The following is an 18606-nucleotide window of genomic DNA, read 5'->3' as shown; positions in this document are numbered from 1 at the left end:
CATTCATGGGGCTCCAAAAAAAAACGAAAACGCAATTCATGGGGCTCCGAAAACATTGAGAATGGAAAATTGCACTAAGCAATCACTACGCATGGCTCCAAACTCAAAGGTGGAGGACACATGAACGAAAACGCAATTCATGGGGTTCCAAAAAGATTGGTCGGCAGGACCGAACGATCCACCGGGTCTTTCCACCTACAAAAGAAAACATGCTTTTTGCAAAGAAAAATAAATCATTCGCGAGAGGACCATATCTTAGAGAAACAATATACTTGTGCTAAGGGTAATCTTCCTTGTAATCGAGAATGAAGGGTAGGATGCCAACTTTTAGCTTTTAAATGAACATGCAGGGGAAACATCGGGCTAAGCTGAAAGTAAATCACTCATAGTGTATAAAACTCACAAGGCAAGTGTTTTATCCTATTCCCAAACCATAACTGCACCATGACTCTATTTTGCACACGACTTCCTATCGAATCAAAGATCAAACGTATGATCACGGACCAATAGGATTTTCTCAAGGGTGGTGTTTTTGGAGAGGAAGCTGGGTGTTTCGGTCTTTTCCTCTTTGTTTATGTGGGGTGGGATATTGCCAGTCCAGAATGATTTCGAGTGGCAATCTGGCTTGAAGAATTTCTGTCCTCTTTCTTTCATTAATCGAGAATTGCTTCTTTTCCCTTTTCACTTCCCTTCGACCGGGAATCTTTCCTCTTCTTTTTTGTTCTTTTCTTTATTTTCATCTTTTTTCTTTTTCTTTCTTTCCATTTCTTCCTTTTCTTTCTTTTCACTTCTCCTTTCCCATCCCTTTCTTTGGGAAATCGGGTTTTAGCATTCTATTCGCTCTCCCTTGAGGAGATTCCGCTGTCCTTTGCTTCGGGGAAGGAGTGAGGATTCTTTTTTATAGGCCAAGGTTCAAAGAGTCTAAGGTTGTGTTTCAATGGGGTCTTTTATCGTGGGAACCCAATCTTGATATCTGGGGCAAAACAAATTTGGGTGTCAAGGTGTCGATTTCGGGCCGAGCTTCCATATTGTTCCATAAGGCACGCGTGACAATGATGATTTGAAAACAACGTGCAAAATTAGTCATGGCTACAGCCAGGTGGGCACTCAAGCATCTTGTTTATGGCATTGTGATACTATGGTTGGGAATTTACACAGACAGACCCAACGTTTCCAAGTTATGTTCTTTCATCAGTTCAATGAATTCATCCATCCTTATCTCGGTTCATTCCGGAAAATAAACTCTTAGCATCAGTCCCTTGTTTCCAGAAGATACGTTTGCTCTTTACGAATGATTTATACTTCTTAACTATAACATGTCGACCTTCGCGGTCTTTCTTTCTTTTTCCTTTTTGTTTCATCTTTATATATTCACAAAATTATACACCTGTGGTCCTTTATGAGGAAAACTTTTCTTTGTACATCTACATTCTTATACATGACAAACTTTTTCTGTACACGCATTAGAACTCTTCTCTTTACGTCACACGGTCTATATACAAACCCTATTTACATTCAAAGATTTTCATTTTTCCCAACACACACTTATGGTTCACACAAAAGTTTCTTCATATACACTTGTTGCTCACACACACAAGAATTCCTTTCCACGCATCATTTACACACAAGAATCCTTCTATACACATTTTCCTTTTACATACATGTATAAATAAAAACCTTTTTCTTTTCTTTATGAACATGACTTTTATTCACAATGCTTCTTTCTTTTTATTAGGATTTTTGGTTCATTTTATTTTTAGAACGACGTTCCTAAATGAAAAACTCTACACGGTTCCGGAATTTCAACAAACATTATTGACAACAACGAAACAAGTACCGACGTAACAACTCAAACGATATGTATGTAAAAAACAAAAGTCAAAACATGAAACAAACATTAGTCCCTTAGTCAAACAAAAATATATAACAGGAAAAATAGAAACAAAAAGAAATATGGATCAAGGGATCTCCCAATCATGTGGCCCCGCTCCCTCCTAAGAAATCAAGTAAATCGGTCATCTCCTCGTCCTCGTGGGCCTCATCTGCATCGTCGGGAGCCTCTGCTGGTGCCTCTGCTGGCGCCTCTCCTGTCCGGGCCTCAGGCTAATCTCCAGGCCATGCGACCTCTGCCCTGAACTGGTCCGGTGTAGGGCACGGAAAAGAAGTAAAACCCTGGCTCTACAGGCTGAGGCTCATCTGGTAAAGACAATCATGGGTCTGTACATGAGCCCGGTGGTTGGCCGCTTGCTGGCGAACCAAATGCCGCAAATACTGCTCCGTATCAAACAATCTGGCTAGACCAGCCTGATGAGGTGGTGGCGCGTCTGCGGCTTGCGGAGCATCCCCCTGGGCCTATCTCTGTGTGCAATACTTTTCAATAAAAGCTCGGGTGATGGGCGGCCGAATCACCTTGCTAGGTGCGACGGGGACGCCGAACGACTGGCAGAATCCTGTGATCAAGGTGGGAAATCCCAGGGCCCTGTTGGACTTATCCGGGTCCAGAGGGTGCCTGGTAGGCGCCATACCTACAAAAATATAGATGGCATCAGCGATTAACTGAGCCACGTGAATGCTCATCCGTGTCAGGATGGCATACACCAACTAACACTTCGGTAGGGGGAGGTCGGAATTATGATCGCTGGGTTGGATGTTGCTGAGCAGCAAAGTCATCCAGTTCAGAGTCAGGGTTGTCATGTTGGTGCGCATGATCCGCACCCATCTCCCGGCAGCAGTCCGGGCAAAATCTTGCCCCGGTATACATAGCAACTGGGCTATGGCCTCCTCATCGAACCCATCGGACCGGTTCCTCTTCTGGCCATACTCGCACTCCTCACCCTCTTCCAGCACTAAAGGATATCCCAGGAGCTGGCCGATAGCATCTGCATCAAACGGGATCCACTGACCCCTTACCCAAGACCTCATATCTCGCACGCCTTCCTCCGTAGGCCAAGCATTGGCATAAAATTCGAGGACTATGTCTGGATCAAACTTGGCCATGGGGGTAACTAGTGATGCCCACCGCCGGTGAACTATCTCCTCCTGGAAATCGGTATACTCATCATCCCTGAGCTGGACGCGTCGCTCCCGGAGAAATGACCATCCCTTGATGGCCTCGAAGCGCTGCTGGTGTTCAGCGCTCCTAAAGCGGTGACTATCATACTCGGGAGCGGAACTAGTTCCTTCGGCCGCTTTATCCTTCCTGAATCTCTTTGAGGCAAGTTTCCTCGGGGCCATTTCCTGTGAGAACAAACATTTAGAAGTTAGTTTTACAAGATAACGCTTATCTTAACGCAAAAAGGTCGTGCTAATCCCTCTGATTTAGACCAAACTCATGTAATCCATTTATGCACACGTGTATGTGTAGAAAATATCCTATTACTCATGTCAACATGCAAGAACATCCAACATATTCTAACTACCATACACCTATATACATTCTGAAAAAGAAAACACACTTTCATGCTCAAAGTGTTGCGTCAAACTTTACACCTAATTTATATCCTAAACATTTGCTATTTACAAACTACCTACATATGTTTGAAATATATATCATACAAATTTTTTTATTGTTTCATTCACATTTATTCATATTGGCAAGCTATTTACATTATGCACACACTTGCATTCAAAAGGGATTTCCGTGCTATCATACATTCATTTAGGAAGACAATCATTCACACTTTGCTAGGAATTTCATGCTCCTTATATTTACCTATGTATACATACTATTGCAAGGCTTTTTCCACGCTACCTCTATGTAGAGTATCAAACATGGGGCAGCCCAAACTCGAGCAAAAACTCTCACAAGCAAGTCCTAATTTTCATGTTTTTCTAATTCTAAAACCAAATTTTGGATTCCTAGCCATAAGCATGTTTCCTTGCATTGAAGCTACAAGTTTGGGTTCCTAAGCTCGGAATTGCATTTGGGTACCTATTTTGAATCTCCTATGCCGTACCTACATATAAGAAACAGTCCCACTCTCCCAATTTTACAAAATCATATTCATACATCATTGGGGCATTTCACCGAGCACTTGGTGGGCTCATGTTTGGACATAAATTGCAAGAGGATGGGGACAATGTGGCATGCCCCATTGCTTCAGAATACAGCATAGGCCTAAGGCCTTCTCATTCAAATCCTCAATTCAAGAAAACAAGCATAAAAACAAACCAAAACTGCCCCACAAATACAAGCATATTCCCACAATTTGGAGCACCAAAAGATGAAGAAAATATACCAATGGGAAGCTGAAAACATCAAGGATTGAATACTTACTTGTTGGAGTGAACAATAACACCAAAAATGAAAGCAAAAGGAAACCAAAAGTGGCTTGAGGGAGCAAGAACCGCAAGCCTTCGTAAGTCCTCTCTTTTGAATGAAGGGGGGGGGGGGAGTTTTTGGATGCAAAAATGTTCCCCTCCCTCGTTTTTATATTTTGAATGCAGGGGTTGCTCGCCCAGGCGAGCTAACCTGCCACATTTTTTTTTTGAGGGGAACATTAACCATGTCCCTTCCTTCCTTATGGGTTAGCGTTTGCCCACTTGAACCTACTTAAATTAGAATTAGGTGTTGGTTATTTATTTAAAACAAAAAATAGTAAAAGAAACTGCGAACACAAAGGATACTGGGCTGCCTTGCAGCGACGTTCTCTGCTTGTTTAGCGCCGGGAAGGGGTGGCGCTTGGTCGGTCGCGATCCTATCCTCCATTCGCTTTCATCCCTAAGTACCTGCAAGTAAAAGCCAAATGATATGCGACCAATCGTGACCGGTCATCGTCTTACCTTGGTTGATTTCTGCCATTGACTTGTCTTGACTTCTGACCGTGGCCTGAGACGATTCTGCTCCTTGCTATCACAAGATATGCATGTGCATGTGCATGTATGAATGTTTCTAATGCGATGATTTTATTTTAGTGAAGACTGGTTAGATTCAATTTTAAATAAGCGTTTGGGGAACCCCATACACCGAGCGAAGAGGGCTCAAGCTATAACAAATCTAAAACACAAAGTTTGAAACCAAAGGGAGGACTAAAACCTCGCCTATCTTTTCTTCTTTTAAAGGAACGAGACAAATACAGAGGAAGGGAAACCCTGGAGGAAACCAAGAAGAACAAAAACTCAGAATTAAAAGAACATTCAACGGTCCTCTCGATCGCCCCAGACTTCAAGCGTAATATCGTTTAACTACATCGGAGTTCACGGGCGAGGGCAACTCTTCGCCATCAATGTGGATGAGTATCAGAGCACCCCCAGAAAAAGCTCTTTTCACCACGAAAGGTCCTTCATAATTCGGGGCCCACTTGCCTCGATTATCTTTAACAGCATGGGACATCTTCTTCAGCACGAGGTCCCCCTCGTTGAACTTTCGCGGGCGTACCTTCTTGTTGAATGCGTTCTTTATCCTTCGTTGATACAAACGCCCATGGCTCATGGCGGTCAAACGCTTACCTTCAATAAGGTTAAGTTGGTCGTAGCGTGCTTGAGCCCATTCTGACTCTTCTAGGCCTGACTCCGCCATTATCCTCTGAGAAGGAACCTCTATCTCAAATGGGAGTACTGCCTCCATCCCATAAACCAAGGAATACGGCGTTGCCCCAGTAGAAGTTCGCACCGAGGTTCTGTATCCGTGTAGGGCGAAAGGCAACATCTCATGCCAATCTTTGTATGACACTGTCATCTTTTGAATAATCTTCTTAATATTCTTCTTCGCAGCCTTTACAACCCCATTCATCTTTGGCCGATAAGGGGTAAAGTTATGATGCTGGATCTTGAAGTCTTCGCACATCTCCTGCATCATCTTATTGTTCAGATTGGTGCCATTGTCAGTAATGATCTTCCTGGGGAGTCCGTATCGACAAATCATCTCCTTCTTTATGAATCTAACTACCACATTCCTTGTGACATTAGTGTAAGAAGCTGCTTCGACCCATTTGGTGAAGTAATCTATCACCACAAGAATGAAGTGGTGACCATTCGACGCTTTGGGTTCGATGGCCCCAATGACGTCTATTCCCCACATGGAAAAAGGCCAAGGGGCGGACATAACATTCAGAGGATGTGGCGGAACATTGACATTGTCTGCGTATACCTGACACTTATGACACTTCCTTACATGGGCACAACAATCACTCTCCATGGTGAGCCAGTAATAACCGGCCCTAAGAATTTTTCTGGCCATAGCATGCTGATCGAGGCCGTACCCGAATCAAATAAACATGAAAATGCAGTAACTAGGAAGTGATCCTAGGTCGTTTCCCAACGAGCAGTGACAAGCCAAATGTTCATAATATACTTGCAGTAACAGTAACAGTAACGATGGGGGGGGTTTGGTTGTTTGGTAATTAAAGAGCAGAACAAATAAAATGGAATACGAAACTACTAATACTAAAAACGGGTTGTTTCCTCTGATTCAGAAGCCACTCTCTTATCCTGGGTTATGGAGAATTCGTCCCTAACAGTCAACCACTTAATCCAACCCTATTTCAATTTACTAAGCGAAAATCAACTTAGGGTTTTCAATACGTGATTAGGCACCACATACACCAGTTAGCCCTTCGTCCATTAAGCATGAACGCAAGTTAGGCTCAGAGGCAATTAATCGAACACGAAGCGTGCACTGATTAATATTCACGAAATTGGGATAACTGGTGAAGGGAAAACTGCCAGGAAACCACATTGCAAGCGAAACCTCAAAGAGAGTTGGGCTTCGTCCTCAAAAGGAACAACACCAGAAAATCTAGCCTTCCATTAATCAATAGAGAACGAAATTATAGATTGAAGAACGAAATTTTATTGCTAAAATGAAAAGTCAAAACTGGAATTGCAAAACAAAAAAGTGTCTAAGAAAAGCCTAAAACTAAAAACAAAAATAGGAGAGAGAAGAAGAGAGAGAGAGAGAGAGAGACTAAAACTAAAAACGAATAATCGAAGAGACCTAAACTAGAACCTTGGTGCTGTTATATAGTTTTTCAGTCCCAAAGCTTACAAATCTGTTTTAAATCCAGGCCCATAAATAAATTAAATTCAAATCTAGATAAGATAAGATCTAGATTAAATAATATCTAGATGAGAAATTCAAATCTAGATAAGATAAGATCTAGATTAAATAATATCTAGATGAGAAATTCAAATCTAGATAAGATAAGATCTAGATTAAATAATATCTAGATGAGATCAAATCTAAATAATATCTAGATAAGATAAAGATAAGATAAGATCTAATTTTGTAGAATAAAATAGTCTGCCCTCTTCAAGTCCAAGCTCAATTCTGGATTCAAGCCCAAGCCCAATTCTGGATTCAAACCCAATGCTTCATTAATTCCTGAAATTAGATTAAAAACATCAAATTAGCTGAATGGGCCCAAATAATAAAACTGCCTAATAAATTTGACAATTAAGACTAATCAGTATTTATAATGGGGCAAAAAGAGTTAAGAAATAGGAGAAAATGATGGCACATCACATGCCCATTGGCATGTGTCCCAAAGGAACCCTCGTGGATCTCCTTAATCATGAAGTTCGCCTCTTTGGCATCTACGCATCGTAGGAGAGTCATGTCGTGGTTTCGTTTGTACAGGATGGTACCACGTACAAAGAAACCAATAGCCAATCTCCTCAACGTCCTTTTGTCATTGTCAGAAATCCCTGGTGGGTATTCCTTGTTCTCGACATACTGGTTGATGTCGAAATACCACGGTTTCCCATCCCGCTCTTCCTCTATTGCATAACAATATGCTGGCCTGCCTTGAGATTTGAATTCGATGTACGGCAGATCCCCGTGTGGGGAAAGTTGAAACATGGATGCCAGGGTGGCTAATGCATCAGCCATTTGATTCTCTTCCCGAGGTATGTGGTGGAAGGAAATGTCGTCAAAGTACTTGGCTAACCTCAAGATGTGAGTTTGATAGGGTATCTACTTCGGATCCCTAGTTTCCCATTCTCCTTTCAATTGGCGTATCACCAAAGCTGAGTCTCCATACACCTTGAGTAGTTTTACATCAAAATCAATGGCCGCCTGAACCCCGAGGGCGCATGCTTCGTACTCGGCCATATTGTTGGTACAATCAAAACCTAGTCTAGCCGTGAAAGGAATACACTGATCACCCGGGGATACAAGGACTGCCCCTACTCCGTGGCCCAAAGCATTAGATGCCCCATCGAAGCAAACAATCCATTTGTCTATGTCCTCGTGCGTCCGCTTCTCTTCAAACAGGGCCATGATATCTTCATCAGGGAACTCGGGGTGCATCGGCCGATAATCCTGGAGGGGTTGCTGGGCCAAATAATCTGCTAAGGCACTTCCCTTTACCGCTTTTTGGGTGACGTAAACGATATCGAATTCAGATAATAGTACCTGCCACCTAGCGATTCGTCCCGTGAGGGCCGGTTTTTCAAAGATGTATTTCACGGGATCCATTTTGGAAATAAGCCACGTGGTATGGCTGAGCATGTACTGCCTAAGCCGATGTGATGTCCATACCAGAGCACAACACGTCCTTTCCAGCATTGAGTAATTCATCTCACATGCGGTAAACTTCTTGCTCAGATAGTAGATGGCTTTCTCCATTTTCCCAGAATCATCATGCTGACCCAACACGCACCCCATAGACTCGTCCGACACGGTCATGTACAGGAAAAGAGGTCTTCCTGTTACAGGTGGCATGAGCACCGGGGGATTCGCGAGACTCTGTTTGATCTTCTCGAAGGCCTCTTGGCAGTCACTGTTCCATAGGACCGCTTGGTTCTTACGTAACAGCTTAAAAATGGGCTCACAGGTAGGGGTGAGTTGCAAGATAAATCCCGCTATATAATTCAACCTGCCTAAATGGTGTTGGCTTGGGTGCCGTTCGGGGGTATATGGGTGTGGAGCCGGTCCCTTTCCTAGTAAAACATATTACTAGGGCCTTGGGGGTTAGAGGAACCTTCTTCTCTTCCGACTGCATGCAAATTTGTGGTTCTTCCCTCCCTCATATGGACACTTCAAGCTGCTCGTAATCCATGAGCCGCTGAAGCAATTCTTCCACCACGGGACAGATTTCCATGTCATGCGACTCCCCGAGGTGAAACAAACATTCATCCCTTTCGTCTCCACCTTGGGAGACCATGCACGCCGCTTGCAGTGATTGATAGATGAAGCGTCTAGAAGTAGCCACCTCTCCTAACCTCTTTGTCCGTGATGGCCCGTCCTCTTCGACGGCGTTCACGCTAGCCCCTCCATGACTAGCTAGCGGGTTGGTTTTAACATTTGGGCCTTCCTCCTGAAACGCTAGCCAGCCGGCACTAATCAGGTGCTGCACTTTATATTTGAACGGGATGCAGGAGTCAATATTGTGTCCGGGAGCTCCACTATGGTACACACACTTGGCACCCGGGTCGTACCACTTGGGATAGGGTGGCTAGAAGACCTTCCCGGGTATGGCCACCACCAAGTGATTCTCCAATAATGAAGGCCATAACTCGGAGTATGCCATGGAAATAGGAGAGAAGTTATCTTTCGGGGACGGGTGCTGTGCATATTTATAGCTCGCGCTTGGGGCTGTATTATTAACTGGTCGGGGAGCGGTTGGCGCTGTGCGTTGGGCCAGCGCTCTTTCTGCTGCGGGTGGTCCTTTTACTTGAGTCGGGAGGGCATTCCCGGCTCGGATTAAAAAATTTGGGGGATTGGGCTGGTACGAGCTTTGGATATTTTGGGGTGCTTTCATCCACGTTGGGGCAGTGGTGACTGCGTGGGCGTCTCCTTCCTTTTTCCTTGTGCCCACTACTGGGGCTCTTCTGTTGTTGGGGGCCACATTGGAAGCATATTTGAACTTGCCTTTCCGTAGTCCAGATTCAATCCTTTCTCCGGCGAAGACGAGATCCGCAAAGTTAGCTGGCATGTAGCCTATTAGCTTTTCATAGTAGAACGTGGGTAACGTATCTACCATAATTGTGATCATCTCCCTTTCCGTCATGGGCGGTACAAATTGGGCTGTGAGATCTCTCCATCTTTGGGCATATTCCTTAATGGACTCATGCTCTCGCTTAGTCATACCATGAAGCTGGTTCCGATCGGGAGCCATGTTCGTATTGTACTGGTATTGCCTAATGAAGGCAGTTGCCAATTCCTTCCATGATCGGATCTGAGAAGCTTCCAGATTGGTATACCATGCTACAGCTGCCCCGACCAAGCTGTCTTGAAAGAAATGGACCAACAATTTTTCGTCCACAGAATACGCCCCCATCTTTCGGCAATACATCCGAAGATGCCCCTTCGGACATGTCGTCCCTTTGTACTTATCAAAGTCCGGTACTTTGAACTTGGGAGGAATGATGATATTGGGCACGAGACATAAATCCGCTAAATCTGAGAATGGGTAATTGCCAAGGCCCTCGACTGCTCTTAACCTCTCTTCAAGCGCCTCAATCTTTCCCTTATCTTCCGCGAAGGGAACATATTCTTTTACGGGTGTGGGTGAGGCCGGGATATGGTGGACTATGTTCGGTTGGGGTAGTTCATATGGGGACGGATCTTTGAGGTGGAGCAGGGGGCCAAGATGGGTGTCTCCTTCCTCATCGTCTTGCCCGGGATAGTCGTCATAAGGCGGGAGTTGCCCCTCAAAAGTAGGAGCTTGGCTTAAATCTTCCGGGGCGGCACGGGGAGTGAAATCCGGAGGCAAGCCATAAGGATAAGCTTGCGGACTATACCTTCGACCAAACACGGCCGTGTTTCTGTCTCGGCCCGGAGTTAAAGTGGGTTGTAGTATCGGCTCCGCTTCCCTAACCGTACTGGAGGCGGTTGTCGTGGCTTTATCCTCTATGGTTTTCTGGAGTTTTAACATGACCTCCGAGATGGAAGCCATTTGATCTTTTAAGGCCGATAGATCGGCCTTCATCTGTTCCTGCACGCCCTCTTCATTATCCATTTTTTTGGATCGAGTGTTATAGGGGTGCCTTGGTGTTTTCTTAGTTATGATGAAATTCCTAAAGAAATAAACAACGGTGAGTATGCCACCAAAACATGAGTATGCAAATGGATGATCGGAGCACATGGATCCACCCCAAGGTTTTTAGATAACGTAATGAGTCCAGAACTTCTCATTTTATAAAAAGAACAAAGCTTTCATCTAGCCAAGATTATACAAAGGTGTTGCAAGAGAACCTAACGATTCCTAATTATATGGGCCATCAAATCTATCATGTGTTGACAGTAATTGATTAGCCCATGAATCTCCTCGGGGGCCATACACACTTCGGCCATGGCTTTTGCTTTGGCTAATAGACACGGGAGGTCTTGACTTCCATTCAAGGTCAAGGCGAACCTATCCATCCACATAGTCGCTTCTTGATGCAATGCATCAATCACCCTCCCTCTTGCTTCTTTTTTGGCGTACACTTGTGCAAAATCCTCCACTAGCTTTTGTTCATGGGCCACAGACTGGTTCAACTCTTCCTTGTATTGCCCTATGATAGCTAGCATGCTTTGCTCCGTGGCTTCCAAGTGTTGAGCCAAACTCCTTTTGGACCTCGCGCAAGCAACTAACTCCTCTTTTAAGATCATGCCATGCACCCGTGACCGATCTCTCTCCTCTCTTCAGAGCTGGAGTTCATTGTTGCTACCCCACAATGCTCCTCGGAATTTCTCTCGACCATATTCCTCCTTGCGGGCCCTTTTGGTTTCTTGTTCAAGGGCTCTTGTAGTGGCCGCATTTTCCTCTTGTAACTCGGTGCACTCCTTCCATATGTGTGTAGCAGCTGATTTGAACTTCTCCTTGGCGAGTCTTGCCTTCCCTAGCTCTAATTTTAGAGCTCGGAATTCTTCATCTTCCTCCGGAGCTTCGAAGTTCTCCTCATCGATAACTTTCAATTTGGAGAGCCAATCTAACCCTTGCGCATGAATTCTTAGCCATCCATGATAACCTCCGATGACGCCATTTCGGATGCCCCTAAGCTCCTTGTCTTTCTTCAACGGACTCCTCCACGCCTTGTGGATTCTTTGTATAACCTTGAGACCTTGCGCGCCTAGATCCCTCACAAGGAAAGGCGAGAGATTTTCTTCGGTTGGCGCTCCCCTCATGGGATACCCTAGCTGTCTTATGGCGAGTGCGGGATTATAATTAATACAACCCCTAGTCCCTATCAGTGGAACATTAGGGTAGTCCCCACACGAGAAAAGAACTCCTTCCTTGCCTTCCTTCCAACGAGGAAACCAATTGATCGCGCTCCCCCCCTATCCCAGCCAAATGTTGGTCTCAATCGACTCCTCCTTTTTCGGCGCATGAGTGATAGCTTTGAAGCGGACACGGGTGTCTCGTGTCTTGTTGGAATAGGTGTGAAATCAACCACACACAGAGAGCGGGTAAACAACAGACAATTCGTGCACTGTTTTTCTCACACCTCCGGTCAAAGGTGTCAAACAAATCTGCCAAGATAGCCACCACTGGACTTTCCTTGCTGTGGTGATATGCGAGGAAAGCATCAATGGCGGCTAAGTCTACCAAACCGTCAACGTTCGGAAAGAGGACAACCCCAAAAATCAGCAAAGCTAAAATATCCGCAAACGGGCCCCACTTCTCTTGGCTCGCCATATCCCTTGCCTTGCCTTCCAAGTATTTCCGTGGCAGGCCCACTATTCCATTGCGAGTTTGTTTCATTCGATCCAACTCTTTTGCTGAATCTCCAATCACAGCTGCAATCTTGCTCAAGGAAGGAAGAAAGCTGGAGAAAAGATACGGTTTTCTCCCCCCAAGAGGGCATCCTAATATCTCCTCAAACTCTTCAATAGTTGGTACCATTTGGAAGTCCCCAAACGTGAAACACCTCAACGGCTGGTCATAGTATTGGGCGAGGGATACGACAGCTTCCGTAAATACCTCCATTGCGGCCAAATCTAGGATCTTCCCATACACTTTGCGGAAGGCTTGCCTTTGGAGAGGTCCCATCAATCGTCCCAATTCCTTGAGGCTAGTGACATCTAGACTTTTAACCTTGACTTGATAAAACCTTTTGCCGTTTTGATTTGTCCCCATCATTTACCTAAAAAAGGGGTGGATCAAGACTCCGACATGAATGATGCGATGCGTATGCATGAAACGAAAAGAAAACAAGGAAAAGGGGTAATTCATACATACGAGACCGCAGAGACCCAATTTTAATGCTACGTTTTGGGCATGATGGCACCTCAACGTAGCATTAAAAAGGTTACGTATTACTCTAAAGAAACCAAACATCACTAGCAAAAACTATAAACCAAAAATGCATGAGAACGAATGGCACAGGAGCGTGTTTGCTCTTTGCCCCTATTTGGGAACCTATAGGACAATATCTAGGGGTCTCTAATAACTACTTCCCAACAATTTATAACTCACACGGCTGTTCTCTAGAGGTATCATCACTCAAGATAATAATATTGTGGCTGTATGGAATACCAGCGACAACACATTATAAAGAGAGAAATCTCTAGACGAGGTTTCACTATTATCAAGCAAGTCGGAGACCTAGCATGATGATAGATTCACCTCCACTCCTTAAATTCCCATGAACCCGGGTATAGGGCCCCTTTCTTACTCAAACTCGTGGGTGCTTAGAATGCAGTGTAAAGAATGCGAAATAGACAACAATTATTTACAATTTACACAGTTCAACAAATGCACACACGAAGTTTCACAAATCCACAATTCCTTAAAATAGGCCTAACTCACAAAAATAGTCCCCAGTGGAGTCGCCAACTGTCGCAACGTGCCCTTCGCAGGCGAGCAAGGGCGAGGCTCTCGGGTGCGCTTTCCAAAGGAGGAAAGATGCGCGGAGTCGCCGCCAACGTTTATTTGTGGAAAACGCCGAGAAAACCGAAGGAAACTGGTCAAAATGAAAATTCTAAGATCGGGAGTTGTATTTACGCTTGAGGAAGGTATTAGCACCTCTCACGTTTGTCTCAAAGAACAACAGCCTATTTTTTAGAATTGTGGAAATTGTGTTACCTTAACTTTTATTTCTTTTTATTTTTTGAGGTCGACAAAAGCGGGGCTCTTGCTCCTACGTACCCTCCATCAAAGAGGAAATCAGACCTACGTAGTTCTTTCTTAAGAGTGAATCAAGCGATTCTTTTTACTTGAAAGGTGATCATTTTAAGGCGTTGGATTTTAAAAATGATCCTTTTTACTTGGTAAGAAACTGAAATGATAAACTTTCAAAACCCTATTTTTGTGGACGAGCTTGACTAGGCGAATTGATTTTAGCCTTAGTTTCACTTTAGTTATTAGTCAATTCAATTAAGAATGAGAAATCCCAAAGAGAAAAACGCCCGATTGATTTTTCGCTTTATTTTACTAAAAGGTATTTTTTTATTATTGTATTATTATTTTACCTCTTTTTTGATTTCCAACGTGGTTACGGCACGACCGAACGGTCGGAATTCATTTTAACCGAAATTAACAGATGATACAATTCAAACGATCGGTGGAAATTTATTTTATTTTTAGATTAGGCGATAAATGATTTAAATAAATGGCTTAAGCACGTCAAAAGGGGGTATAAAAAGCAAATGAAAACGAGAATAAAAATACATGAAACAAAATGTGGACCACCACGGGTACATAGAATGAATTGAAAAGCTCGGTTTGAGGTACTTACCCATTGAAGACTGAAGAAAACGAAGAACGAACGATGAATCTTGAAGAACGGTCGAGAATCTTCGCGTAATTACTCACGGAAACGTTATGGAAGCGCCTCGGCTTGGATTTTCTTCACGGAAACAATTTTCCTCAGCAATTTCGAGAGAGGGAGAAGTGCCAAGAAGGCTGAACCCTTTTCTTCTTCACTCCTCCCCATATTTATAGCAAAATAGGGGAGGAGCTTGCCACCCAGCTCACCCAGGCGAGCTCAGCTCGCCCAGGCGAGCAAGGTTGCTTCCTCCAGAAGCAACAACCTTCAGGAGGAAGGATCTGGAAGGCCCAAGTGGGCCAAATTGCTATTTGTACCCCCTTTTTACTAAATGCACCCCCTTCTATTTTTTTGGTAATTCTTTTTTCATAACGTTACGAAACTTTACGAATTTCGTAACGATACTTATTTTCCTTCCGCAAGGTTACGAATCCTTACGGAATATATACTTACTCTTTTTTAGCTTTCGAAGAAGTTACGGAAACTCACGGATTACGCAAAAACACCTTTTTTCGATTTCCGCCACATCACGGAATTTCACGGATTGCGCTAGCCTGCTTCCTTTTGATTTATGACACGTCTCGGGACTTCATTTATTGTGCAACAAAGGACGCCAAGTATCTCAAAGCGGCTAACCAGAGGTTGCATGTCAACAAGTAATAATTCCCGGACGAAATTAGGGTATGACACTCCCATATCTACTCGATAATGCAATGGTAGCCATAACCCCAGCCAAGATTCCTCAACCTCCATTTTTCCGAGGATACGACTCGAATGCAACATGTAATTATCATGGAGGAGTTCTGGGGCATTCTGTTGAGCATTGTATGACCCTGAAGCATGAGGTGCAAAGTCTAATTGATGCGGGTTGGCTAAAATTTGAGGAGGATAATCACTTGTGAATTTTGACATTAGCAAGCAACACTATGCATGGGGAAATTTGAAGGTTGTTGTTAGATGTCTCCAATGAACTCATTAGGATTTTTAAGTCCATGCCATTACTGTAAATAATAGTCACAATGTTAATAATATGGATAAATTTGATATCCTTTGATGTACCATTATTTTCTCCTATTTCTTAAACCTTTGTGCACCATTTTAATTACTGATTAGTCTGAATTGTCAAATTAATTAGGCATTTTATTATTTGGGCTCATTCAGCTAATTTGATGTTTTTAATCTAATTTTAGGAATTAATGAAGCATTGAGCTTAATCCGGATTTTGGTTGTGGACTTAAAGAGGGCAAATAAAGCAACGTTTACCTTAGTTAATTTCTAATTAGGAGATTGCAATTTTATTTTTATGATGTTCAGTGTTTATTTCGTTTTGGGCTAGAATAATGTAATAGGGCTTAGTGACTCTGAGTGACCCTTATAAATATCCGCCTTGGGATTCGTGTAAGGGGGCTATTCTATTATTCCATTATTCAGAGCATAGGGTTTTAGGGTTTTACGTTTTTAGCTTTGGATTACTGTTCATGTTAAGGCATTTTCCATTTTTCTGTTTTCAATTGCAATTTTGTTTTTCTGCCTTTAGCTTCATTTGCGTTTCTGCTTCTAGTTTCATTTATGTTTTCTGCCTTTAGCTTTGTCATACCCTAATTTCGTCCGGGGACCTTTGCTTGATGACATGCGACCATTCTTTGGTCCTTGTGAGGTGCTTGGCACCCATCATTAGGCATTTTGTGAAAATTCTGGGAACAACAAGTCATTTGCATGAATATTGATGCATGATCCGTAAAGGTTCCGTGACGCACCGGAAATCAAATGGAAGCATCGTTGCACAGTTAGTGAGGTTCCGTAACATTCCGTAAGTCAAAAAGGGGATGATTATGTAATCCGCAAGGTTCCGTAAACATTACAGAAAGAAAACAAGTATCGTTGCAAAATTCGTAAGTTTCCGTAACTTTACGAAAAAAGAATCACCAAAAAAAGGCAGAGGGGGTGTACTTAGTAAAAATGGGGGTGCAAATAGCAACCAGGCCCACTTGGGCCCTCCAGAAGGCTGTTGCTTCTGGAGGAAGCAACCTGGCTCGCCTGGGCGAGCTGGGCGGCAACCATCTCCCCTATTTTGCTATAAATAGGGGAGGAAGTGAAGAAGAAAAGGGTTCAGCCCCTTAGGGACTTCTCTCTCTTTCGAATTTGCTTGGAAAAATTGTTTCCGTGAAGAAAATCTAAGCCGAGGCGCTTTCGAAACATTTCCGTAACGTTTTCCGTGAAGAATTTCGCAAAGGTTTCGACCGTTCTTCGACGTTCTTCATTCGTTCTTCATCGTTCTTCGATCTTCAACGGGTAAGTACCTCGAACCAAGCTTTTCGATTCATTCCATGTACCCGTGGTGGTCCACATTGTGTTTTGTGTATTTCTATTCTCGTTTCATTTACTTTTAATACCCCCTCTTGACGTGCTTAAGCCATTTTACTTAAGTCATTTCTCGCTTAACTTAAAAATAAAATAAATTTCCACCGAACGTTTGAATTGTATTATCCGTTAACTTCGGTTAAAATGAATTCCGACCGTTCGGTCGTGCCGTAACCACGTTGGAAATCAAAAAGAGATAAAATAATAATATAATAACAAAAAATATACCTTTTAGTAAAATAAAGCGGAAAATCAATCGGACATTTTCTCTTTGGGATTTCTCATTCTTAATTGAATTGACTAATAACTAAGGTGAAACTAAGGCTAAAATCAACTCGCCTAGTCAAGCTCGTCCACAAAAATAGGTTTTTGAAGTTTGTCATTTCAATTTCTCACTAAGTAAAATGGATCATTTTCAAGGTCCAACGCCTTAAAATGATCACCTCTTAAGTAAAAAGAGAATCACTTGATAAGAAAGAACTACGTAGGTCTGATTTCCTCATCGCAATTGAGGAATACGTAGGAGCAAAGGGAAACACCCTTGTCGACCACAAAAAGAGAAAAATATAAAAAGGGTATAAAAGTTATAAGGACATAAAAGGGAACGTAAAAATCAAAGTCATGTTTGCACATTCGATTAAAGGTTGCCGTCCCTTGTGACGGACGTGTGGGGTGCTAATACCTTCCCCGTGCGTAAATACAACTCCCGAACCTTTCACTTAAAAGTTCGTAGATCGCGTCTTTTCTGGTTTTTTTCGACGTTTTCCTCAAATAAACGTTGGTGGCGACTCCGCGTGTATTCCTTTCGTGGAACACGCATCCCGCGAGTCTCGCGTCGCCCTCCCGCCGAAGGGTAGGTTGCGACAAGCTTCATTTACGTTTCTGCTTTTGTTGAGCTTATGGAAGGCTAAATTCCTAGTGTTGTTTCCCTCCGAGGATGAAGCGTAATTCTCTTTGAGGTTTTGTTTTTAATGTTGCTCTCCTATCGGTTTTCCCTTCACCAATTAACCTGCATGCGTTTTGTTAATCTGTGCATGTTTCGTGTTTGATTAATTGCCTATGTGCTTAAATTGCGTTCGTGCTTAATGAACAAGGGGTTAATTGGTGTATGTGTTGCTTAATCACATATTGACAGCCCTAAGTTGATTTTCGCTTAGTAAATTAAATTAGGGTTGGATTAAGTGGTTAATTGCCAGGGGTGAAATCCTCATAACCTAGGATATAAGAATGGCTTCTGAATCAGAGGAAACAACACGTTTTTACTATTATTAATTTCGTATTTCAATTCGCTTGTTCTTTAATTCACAAAACAAACAACCCCCCCCCCCCAATTGTTACTGTTACTGCAAGTATATTATGAACATTTGGTTTATCATTGCTCGTTAGGAAACGACCTAGGATCACTTCCTAATTACTGCATTTTAATGTTTATTTGATTCGGGTACGACCTCGATCATCCTTGTCTCTCATTCTCTCACAATTACATCTTTGCTTATTCAACTTCTATTGGAAAGTGAGTGTAAGTCGTTGGTTTGTTTGCTCAAGTGACTTGCGCTCCTGAGTTTATCTCCAAGTTTGTTCAATCAGAAATTCCTTGTTCTCCACGTTTGG

The sequence above is a fragment of the Glycine max genome, chromosome 7 (genome assembly GCF_000004515.6).
Source record: "Glycine max cultivar Williams 82 chromosome 7, Glycine_max_v4.0, whole genome shotgun sequence".
Classification (NCBI taxonomy): Eukaryota; Viridiplantae; Streptophyta; class Magnoliopsida; order Fabales; family Fabaceae; genus Glycine; species Glycine max.
This window is presented reverse-complemented; position numbering follows the sequence as displayed.